Source organism: Grampus griseus (genome assembly GCF_964374135.1).
Source record: "Grampus griseus genome assembly, chromosome: 9".
Classification (NCBI taxonomy): domain Eukaryota; kingdom Metazoa; phylum Chordata; class Mammalia; order Artiodactyla; family Delphinidae; genus Grampus; species Grampus griseus.
This window is the reverse complement of record NC_139003.1, coordinates 7149228-7160500: the sequence shown is the minus strand read 5'-3', so window position 1 is coordinate 7160500 and position 11273 is coordinate 7149228. Positions and strand designations below refer to the sequence as shown.

At 42.6% G+C, this 11273-nt stretch overlaps 1 pseudogene across 1 annotated transcript; it reads right to left on the bottom strand.

Moving 5' to 3' along the window:
- Positions 1-7207: 7207 nt before the first annotated feature.
- LOC309827772 (activator of 90 kDa heat shock protein ATPase homolog 2-like) lies at positions 7208-8240 on the bottom strand (annotated as a pseudogene). The gene has a single exon. The product of its transcript is annotated as an activator of 90 kDa heat shock protein ATPase homolog 2-like (transcript).
- Positions 8241-11273: the final 3033 nt, after the last annotated feature.

Here is an 11273-nt window from a genome sequence, read left to right as displayed (position 1 = left end):
GGTCGCATGCAGTAAAAGTGAATCTAGAACTAGGATTTGGGGAAGCTTCTCTCTAGGGTTTCATCTATGAGCAGGCCATCAGGTGCGTGTCTAAACTTTGCTTCATGTTATCAGTTTCTCCTGATTTTACGCCAAATCTATAGGTTTACACAAGTCTAAATATAGGCTTGAGGTCTTCCCTCTTGACAATTTAGGAGGAAAAAAACTAGATTAAGATAGATAATGATTTTTGTACGTCAAGCCGTGATGTGTTTTAGGGTTTGAGATTTCTTTAACACCTGTGGATTCGTATGCCTGAAGAGTTACGGAAGACAAATAGGTCAAATTAACAAAACTCGAGGGTCCAGAAGTATTTTTCTGTGTATACAGATTGTCAGGAAGAAAGAAAGCTAACTACTCACAGGCTTTAGTAATTAGAAAGTTTTTTATTTGATTTATTAAATTTAATAAATTTCTATTGAACTACTGAATCTGATGGTACTCCCCTCAATTTTGTAGGGCAGGAAGACATTATTCAATTAACTGTAACGACAGGATGAGTATGCACTAAGTGATTTATCAGAATGCTCTGAATGTAGAATATCAAACAGTTGAATATCATTTTAAGAAACTTTTCAGGAGGCTTCCCTGGTGGCGCAGTGGTTGAGAGTGTGCCTGCCGATGTAGGGGACACAGGTTCGTGCCCCGGTCCGGGAAGATCCCACATGCTGCGGAGCGGCTGCGCCCGTGAGCCATGACCGCTGAGCCTGCGCGTCCGGAGCCTGTGCTCCACAATGGAAGTAGGCCATAACAGTGAGAGGCCCGCGTACCACAGAAAAAAAAAAAGAAACTCTTCAAAAAGATAGTGTGCCCAGCCAAAATTTTTATCTTTCTTGGTAGTTTCCTCTGAATCCTTATTAAACTGAGGATTGAGAATACCATTTGCCCAGAAGTGGGACAAATACAATCAATTTCACTAAGACCCTTTGTTGATCCAAGGTATGAGAGGAAACCTCTCAAAATGCAGTATATATGTATGTATACAAACACATATATATGAAATCAGTAACATATTACTTGTGAAATTAAAGTAATATTTTCTTTTTAAAAAACATTTAGAGCAATGAACAATGAATGAACAGTTCATTCAACAGCAAAACATTAGTTTATCAAGTTGAAAAGCTCCTCACTTTTTCTTTATCCCCAAATATCACCAGGTTTGGTTATATGGGTACAAGTAGGCTGCAGACCACTGTGTTCAGTGTCAGAATGGAGAGACAGATTTTTGTGATTATCTCCAAGATCTTTATAACTAGTTGTGAACATAGGAGGCTGCCTTTAAGACACAGAACTGGCCCCTGGCTTGTCCTCAGGCCTGCCATTTAACACTGTTAGGTTATGTTTATAGATCAATTTGAGCATGTGCTTCCCTCTTCTCCCAAATAGCACTCTCTAGAGAAGAGGCCTACGGGGAAATAATCTTCCCCATTATATAGTCTCCAGGTGGATCTGTGACAATATTATTACCAATCTTGGCACTTATGTCAGTTTTCACAAGCCAACAATATATGGTCAGAAAACTGTAAACTGAAACCAGGCAGCTGCACATCTGCATGCCCTGAATGCATGAGGCTTATGATCAATCTTTTGGGGGAATTAAACCCTGTGGGATGAAACCATTTCTTTTATGTGCTGGAGAACTCAGGAATGGTCCTGACTATCTTTCCCATGGTTCTGATATAGTCCCCTTTCAGTAGAAAGGGGAAAGAAAAGCTGAAGTTTTCGGAAATAAAGGGATTCGTTTTCAGAAATCTCTGCCTCTTCAGGCAAACGCTACTGTAGCCAGAGATACAATCTGCATGTACTTTTCTAGCTTACATTTTTAACTTAAAATCACATCATACTCATTTTCTCACGCTCTTACGTTGTCTTCTGAAGGAATTGAGCTCTCCCTTGAAGGGTCCACCTTGACTCATGAAGATGAGAGACTGAAATGAGGTCCCATGCACACACTCAGACCTCCTTTAGCTGCTCAGGCAGCTGCCTGAGAATGCCTACCATATTCGTTAACTCCATCCTGTTCGTAGCTGAGACATGGTACTCAGACTCTATCCTTACCTTTTAGGATGTAATGATATTCAGCTACTGCAACTTTTATTGAATCTTCCAATAGCTTGGAGTATTTACTGCCTTTGATGTGATTCAAAACAGCAAAATGTTCACACTACAAGTGTGGCCAAACATTGAGAGTAAGACTAAGCCAGCATTTTTGCAGGAGATTGTCTGTGATAAGACATTCTTTCCAAGTTTGCAAATATAGGTAACCTGCACAGCCATTTTGTTTGTTTGTTAAGCCAGTGGTCTTGGCCACCATTTCTCATTGTTCTATGGTGAACGAATTCTTAAGAAGATGTTTTAAGACTCAAACTGATGTTATTTTAGTAGTGTTGTCACCAAATGCTAGGTTCCAGACATTTGGTAGCTGTTACTAAAGAGACCAATGCCCTTGTGGAAATTAAATAGTAAAACTTAAAGACAGAATACCTTTATATTAGAAACAAAAAAATATTTACTGTGTTTGCTGTGAAAGGTTAAGAGTAGAGGCTCTGGAGTCAGACCTCACAGCCTTGAGTTTAGACCCTACCAACTTTTTACTCATTCAGTATTTATTGTGTACCTACTATGTGACTAGTGATTTTCAGTGTGCAATCTTGCATATATTTTTGCTATTTTTTTAAAGATTTATTTATTATATATTTATTTAATTTATTTTTGGCTGCGTTGGGTCTTAGCTGTGGCACACAGGATCTTCACTGAGGCACACGGGATTTTTCATTGTGGTGCGTGGGCTCTTCATTGTAGTGGGCGGGCTTCTCTCCAGTTGGGGTTTGCAGGTTTTCTCTTCTCTTGTTGAGGCACACGAACTCAGTAGTTGTGGCTTGTGCGGGCTTAGTTGCCCCGTGGCATGTGGGATCTTAGTTCCCCCAGCCAGGGGTCAAACGTGTGTCCCCTGAATTGTAAGGTGGATTCTTTACCACTGGACCACCAAGGAAGTCCCTATTTTATGCTATTTTAAGTGAATCTTTAAATTTCACTTGAAATTAGAAATTTCAAATTCCTATTGTTCATTGAAAGTATGTAGAATACAATTGATTTTTGTATATTGACCTTGTCTCCTGCAACCTTACTAAACTCACAGCAGTTTTCGTAGCTTTGTTTAGATTCCATTGGATCTCCTACATAAATCATGTCATCTGCAAATAAAGACAGTCTACTTCCTTTTTGTTACGGATGCCTTTCATTTCTTTTACTTTCCTTATTTCACTGGCCAGAATCTCCAGTACAATGCTGAAGAGAAGTAGTGAGAGAAGATATCCTTGCTTTGTTCTAGATATCAGGGGAAGAATTCAGTCTTTCCCATTATTTGATGTTAGCTATAGGTTTGTAGCAGATGCACTTTTGAGGTTGAGGAGGTTCCCTTCTAATTCATAGTTTTCTGAGAGATTTTTTTTTTAAATCATGACTACATCATATTGTTTTTCTTTTTTAGTTTGTTCATATAGATTAATATATTGATTGGTTTTCAAAAGTTAAACCAACCTTGCATTCCTGAGACAACCTGCACTTGGTCATGATGTATTATCATTTTTATATATTGTTGGATTTGATTTACCAAAATTTTATTAAGAGTTTATATATCTATGTATAAAAATATTGGTCTTTAATTTTCTTGTTATATTTTTATCTGGCTTTGATAAATCAGTAATGCTGGCCTCACAGAATGAGTTGGGAAGTATTCTCTCTTTCTCAGTTTTCTGGAATAGTTTACCAATTCACTAGAGAATTGGTAAAGTTCTCTAGTGAAATTTTCTTTGTGGGAAAGATCTTAACTATAAATTCAATTTCTTTAATAAATACTAAGGCTATTCAGTTTATTTCTTCTCAAGGGAGCTTTGGTAATTAGTGGGTATTTGTCCATTTCACATAAGTTGTCAAATTTATTGTCATAAAGTTGTTAATAATATTCTTTTTTATGTTTTAAATAACTGTAGAATCTGTAGTGAGGTCACTTCTCTTACTGCTGATATTGATAAATTTTTAAAAATAAATTTTATTTATTTATTTATTTAGGCTGCATTGGGTCTTCGTTGCTGCATGCAGGCTTTCTCTAGTTGCTGCGAGTGGGGGCTACTCTTTTTTTTTTTTTTTTTTTTCTTTTGGTACGTGGGCCTCTCACTGTTGTGGCCCCTCCCGTTGCGGAGCACAGGCTCCGGACGCGCAGGCCCAGCGGCCATGGCTCACGGGCCCAGTCGCTCCACGGCATGTGGGATCCTCCCGGACTGGGCACGAACCCACGTCCCCTGCATCGGCAGGCAGACCCTCAACCACTGCGCCACCAGGGAAGCCCCGGGGGCTACTCTTCCTTGCGGTGCATGGGCTTCTCATTGCGGTGGTTTCTCCTGTTGCAGAGCACAGGCTCTAGGCACGCAGGCTTCAGTAGTTGCAGCACACAGGCTCAGTAGATGTGGCTCGCAGGCTCTAGAGCACAGGCTCAGTGGTTGTGGCACACGGGCTCAGTTGCTCTGCAGCATGTGGATCTTCCCGGATCAGGGCTCGAACACGTGTCCCCTGCATTGGCAAGTGGATTCTTAACCACTGTGCCACCAGGGATGTCCCTTCTGATTACTTTAGGTTTCACTTACTCTTTTTTCCCCTAGTTTCTTAAAATGGAAGCTGAGGTAATTGATTTGTGACCTTTCTTATCTTCTAATGTAAGTATAAACTTCCCCCTAAGTGTGGCTTTATATCTTGAATTAGACAGGTGGAGACGGTGGATATAGGGAAGTCCATGCAAAGAATTGGAACATGAAGGATGGAAAACATAATATAGCTTGAATCTATAGTGAGAGATATTCTATGTAAGCGAGGCCCATGCAAATAACCAAAACATGGAGAATGTGGAGAAAGGCAGGTTATTTAGTAAACCTGAGATATAGTGGGAGAGGTGCAACAGGGATGAAGCTGGAGGCAGGGGTCCAGAAAATAAAAGCCTTTAGCCTGAGGGCAATAAGAAGTCAGTGAAAAATCTTAAGTGGGGGAGTGGCATGGAATTATTTGCATTTTATAAAGATCACTCTGGTGGGCATGTGGCAGTGGAAGTTGACTGGAGTCAGGAACACTGGATAGGAGATGGTCTATCCATGAGGAGATGGTCTTGTGCTAATCCAGGTGAGAGGTGGTGGTGGTAGCGGGGATGAAGCAACGTAGGAATATTAAAGTAATAATAAGGAACTGGAATCAGTGTAAAAATTGGTGATTGACCAAGACATATGGGGAAGAGGAATGAAGGGTCAGCAGGGCAGCTAGTGGTGCCTTTCAATGAGATGGGGAACAGATAAGGAGGAACACGTTACTGTCAGGCAGGGACGAGAGGAGGAGTGAAGCCGGGAATGATTTCAGTTTGGGGTGTGTTGAGTTTATGATGCCTGTGAAGCATCCAAGAAGAGAGCTACAGTAGGCAGGTGTAAACGTGGGTTTTGAGCTTAGGAGAAATGCCAGTATGTGATGGGTAAGTGAGGTGTGAGTGGATGAAATCACCCATGGAGAGGATGTTGAGTGAGAAGAAAGTAGAGGATGAAAGTTTGGAAAGCAACATTTTAGGGATTGTCAGAGGATACAAGAGAAGTAAGAGTGATCACCTTGCTGCAATGAGAAGAATTTCATGGAAGAGAGAACAAGAAGACAAGGAACAACAACAATATATATTAGATTTATCAACAGAGAATAATATGCACTTTCCATGAGGTACTTAAAAAGGTTTTTTTAATTGTCAAAAAGAGTTTAGGGCTTCCCTGGTGGTGCAGTGGTTGAGAGTCCGCCTGCCGATGCAGGGGACACGGATTCGTGCTCCGGTCCGGGAGGATCCCACATGCCGCGGAGCGGCTGGGCCCGTGAGCCATGGCCGCTGAGCCTGCGTGTCCGGAGCCTGTGCTCCGCAATGGGAGAGGCCACAACAGTGAGAGGCCCGCGTCACAAAAAACAAAACAAAACAAAAAAAAGAAAGGCCTCATCTTACAGGCTGGAATCACAGAATTCTACATGCTGCCACTATGACAAGAAGACTTAAGAAAAGCAATTCATGTAATCTCAATGCACACACTCAAATGTCGGCGCTCCAACTCTTTCTTACCCTAAAACAGCCACACTTTGATGCTCTGCAAATCCAAGCCTCCCAGCACGGGGGTAACTGCCCTTTCTGTCTTCTCCCTTTCCCCTCTGTCCTGGAAGAGTGAGCAGCTCTTGTCCCATTTCAATCTGGGATATTGAGCCTGGTTTGGGAATAGTGTGTTTTCTCACCTCGAAAGGTCACAATGCGGTGGACTGGTTGCCTTCAGCTTTGTGTCTGAAAGCACGTCCAGGGGCGCCAAAGTTCCCATATTTCACTAAAGGCACAAGACACTGGGAGAGAGAAAATCAAAACAAAACCCAAAAAACCTGAGGACCCTTCAATGCCAGGAAGGGGAAATAAAACCATCCACACTCCAGCACTGTAAACTTTATTTGGAACTGGGGTACCCATCTTACCACACTTCTCACATGACTAAAAAGCCCAGTGAGGTGTCTGTTTTCTGATAGTAGTAGAAACAGTACTCCAGGAGAAACGACGTCAGGAATATTGCAGGGAAGAGTTCTCATCGGCATCTAACCCAAACGATAGGGCTGGGCTGCTCAGAACCAAAAGGCTGTTCCAACTGCTCTCTAAGGGCCTGGACAACATGGTCCAAGAAAACAGCGGAGCAGGTGACTGGTTGTAGTTTAGGAAGCAGATGCCCGAAGACAGTGGGGAACCTGGCACATGGTCCGGGAGGGGGGCGGCTGGAGGGCTAGAGCTGTCCCACGTGTTAGTGTTCTTTTTTCTATTCTGTTATAAATTCATGGATTTAATCCAGTATAAATTAAGAGTATTTGTTTTCTTTTTTTAAAGGAATGATAGAGGGAAGTGGTAAATGTTACCACTTGTTACCAAATGTTACCAAATGTTTTTCTGCTTACAAAAAGTAATGCCCTTATAAAATCTTCTCAGCTGCAGTAAACCTTTTATTTCTTCAAAATGCTGCTTCCGCCAACAGAATTTGAGTTTCTCTTCTTCACAGGCAGGAGCTCCTTCACGGTCCAATTGTAGTTCCATCTGCCCTAGAGTAGGCACAAAAGTCAGTGCAACTAGTGCCTAGTGTTCTGGCCAGTTCCTGCATCTCCATTTCAGGATGACCTTTTTATTTGTTAACAATTCTATATATTTACCGGTGATGTTCCCATCAAACATTTGGAGTTTCCCTCCCTTTTCAGCTTCTAATACAGCAGGAGATTTAGAAAATTTTTGTACCAAATCTTTCACAGTAAAGATTCTGTACAGCTGCTCGATAGCTGTGTCAAACAGTCCCGTCATGTGCAGTGCCATAGTGGGAATCCTTACACCCAGTGCCACTGGAGAGGAGGCCTGAATCTGCAAGGTATTCTCACTCAGTTTCCTTTTAACAGTCAATTCCTGGGTTGCCATAGCTTTGGTTTGTAAAATCATTCCCATTGTGAGTTCCGACTTAAGTGCCTTCAGGTAATCTCCAAGGGCTTCCCTGACCTTGGCGGTGTCTGCAGTTTTCATAAGATCTTTCAAGTATATCCCCATCTCCTTTCTTTTTACTCACGTTCACTTCAGTGTCATCTACTTCATTTTCTTAAGACAGGTTGGGTATTTCAATCAACCCCTTGTGCTTCGCACCAGCTTCTTTAATTACACCTTTCCAGCCCAATGTGATGTTCCACTCATAGAGGAAAATCAGCTTTCCTTTGCCGCGGCTGCAGGAAGCCTCACCTTCCACCTGCCTCAGCTCACTGATCTCACAACCGGCAGCCTCATTCTCCACAGCGGTGCCCGCCAGGAGCTCACAGAGCTTCCCCTTGGACCAGCTGGTGGTATCCCGCTCTGTCAAGCCCTGGCTCACTGCCACGTCCCTGAACCTGCTTCTCCTCTTGTTCCCCTCCTGGCTTCCCTCTGTAGGACTGTGGGCAACATCTCCTATCATCCAAGGGCTGGATGTTCTCAACATGTGTTAATCTTAATTACCTCCTTCCAATGACTGGAATCTGCCTTCTATCATAAACCACACATGAAGCCCTTTCATCGAAAACATGCATTGCTTTCCTCCTTGGTTCTCATTAGACTGTCTAACCTGCACTTTAATCAACTTCAAGTTTACCTCTTGGGCAGGTGCAACCTGCTTCTCATTGGTCAAGACTGAGTTGAGGTGCCGTTTCTCTGGGACAACTTCCCTGACCCCTTGAATGTGGGTTAAGTGCCCTTCCTGGGTGCTGTCCTCACGCGTCTGCTTTCCCTCTCGCCTGGCGTTTATTCCACTTTCCTATATCTGCCCATTATTCGTCTTTCTCTCCATTTGACTGTGAGCTTCTCGAGGGCAGGGACAATACCCGGCCACATCGACGTTTGCTGAATGACTGGGACTGCCCTTCCTCCTGGTGCTGCCCTTGGGTTGGGTGTGCTTTCCAAACCCCAGCCCATGGCCATCTGCAATTGGCTGTTGATGTTTATGATCTTAGTAAATTACTCCTAATTTTATAGCATTAGAATCACTTTTATTTAAATGACTTTCAGATCTGTACTAGATTCAGTTTGGGGGTTGATTTCAGTCCTATATCCGCTCACATATTAAATTTATCACCTCTGTTGATCTTTTTCACTTCTACACTGATTCATTTTGTCAACTAAACCATTTCCATTAATAGTGTCACCACCTTTTGCTTCCCTTCTCCTCTTTCTTTTCCTTCCTCTTTCTCCTCCCTTCCTTTCCTGAACAATTCAGTTCCAAAATCATTAAGTAGAGCTGAGTAAGGTAAGCATCTACAGCAGGTGGGGATGGGAGGGGGTGGGGTGGCCCAGAGCAGGATGTCAGAGCCCCACTGGGGCTCTGCTCGGGGGAAAGGGTGGCAGTGGCCCCATGAGGTGGCTTACTCACAGGAGGACTGATCAGATAAATAAATATATTACAGATAATGGGAGCAAAGCTCACTCTTGGAGATGAGAATTACCGATATGGGAAGGGACAAAACTAGAACGGACACTGGTGTGGTAGTGGTATTGGTGTGGAATCATTCATAAAAATAGATGTGGAAATAAGTGTAAATGTAAACATGTGTACGTGTTATATGTATGTATGTCCTAGCTCTGTCCACTGAGAGGGTCTGGGAGTAGCAATCCTCAAATAGCAATGGGCACAACTAGTGCCGGATCTTGGCTTCTAACCCACTCTCCGTTACAAGGAACCAGGGGTCCTGGGAGAAATGATCAACTGCAGCGCTGGAACAGGGTAAATAGAAGACATACCTGGAACAACCTGTGACAGAGATAGCAAGGAAGTTGCTCAAGAATGATGAGAACAAGTCAAAAGGACACAGAAGCCTGTGTAAGGGGGCTTCCACTGGCCAAATTTAGGACAATGAGAGCCTCAAAATAAATACGGATAGAATTATAACCCACTGGACAAAATAGGAATAAAAATAGGAAACTATTATGAGTCCATACAGATATAAAATATGTGGCTAAATGAATGGAAAATTTGCTGAGGAATGGGATATTTACATGACTTCAAAGTACCTTCCCACAAAATCATGAACTACTTGTTAATTACAGAGGGGGGAAAGCAACTTCATAGGGAAGTCTGGCAGACACTACCTTAAGTGATCACCATGAACATCCTCAGTAATGGAACGAATTGAAATCATGCGCCACCCGATAAGATGCAGTGAGATAAACACAGCATCACATCTTGGCTAACCCTCTGAAGGCAAATAAACTGAGCCTACTCATGAAGACACATCAGGTACAGCCGGATTGAGGGACATTCTACAAAATAACTGCCCTGTAACCTTGAAAAGTATCAAGGTCTTGACAGCCTAAGACTGTCTCTTTTCTTTTTAGAAACTTATTGAGGGCTGAAAACAAGCGGCAACATCTGAATTTTTTTCTCCCTACCAAGTCCCTAATGCTTCATATTAGTATGTACACGGTCTGAGTCCCAAGACAGAAGAGGTGACAGTTACTACCTAACAAAGACTGTCACCTTCTCAGCCCGGACAGTCATCACTCCTCCCATTCTTTTTCTGTGCAGCCAATTTCATGCCTTAGGATCTGTTACTCACAAACCCTCATTCTGTTAACAATTTCTGTGTCTCTTAGGACTCTGTTTTGTAAGAGGAAATGCAATTCCAAAACATTTTAAACAGTAAGAAAATGTTACTGGTTCACATACGTGAAGAGTCGGGTAGGATAAGTTCAGGGACCACTTAATGTGGGGTTCAAACAATGTTACCAGGACAAGGTTTCGCTTCCATGTGCTGGTTCAGCATTTCTTAGGGCTGCATCCTTCCTCATTCATATCCATCAGGAAGGAGGGTGTTTTTTTCCCCTGTGTAAGTCATTCTCATAGAATAAGGAAGTTATGACATAATTTTCAAATGGCAAAAGTACAGGTAGTTTTCTTCTCTCATAGGTGGCATTTTCTACTACCTTTCAACATCAGCACTGTCAGCATGAAAACTCTAAGGGCATGATTTTCTATCCAGTTACGCTTTCACCACTGAGTGGACGACTCACTGAATGCTGAATCTCCAACTGCAAAAGTGACTTAAATATAAGTATCTGTGACTTTAAAAGACGCTGGATGGGTACGTCAAGTTTGCTGTCTCGTTAAAGGCTGACCAAGTAGCAAACAGAAAGTATGGATGACCTGCTGAGACTTGCTTAGCCTTTGATTTCATGAATTACTCTCAAATTTTCAACAAAAACGTCTCATGCCTAGAGAGAGCAGCCTCATGCATACGCCTCATCCCATGCATGTAAAGCATGCACCACGAGCATTCGTTCTGACGCTTATCCGGATTCTCCTACTCCTGGGCTCAGAAACAGATGACCACGTCATCAAAGGGCACTGCCATCTGGACCCCCAAACGCGTTTCCTTCTGTCTCAGGATGGCTTCACACTTCTCATCAGTAATGTTTAAAAGCCTTCTCTACCTTTGTTCGTATCACGCGAGAAGTTACGACACGGATCTTGAAAAGCCAGACTTTTCAATATGTAAAATGGGCAAGGTTTGGATGATACAATTCCAAGAAGAGCTTGTGATGGTTTTGCTGGTCCTCCTTCCAAAACAACAGTTGCTGCAAACAAAGCAAATTTATACCCTGACAAAGGTGGAATACTGAATGTACAGGCCCTTGTTTT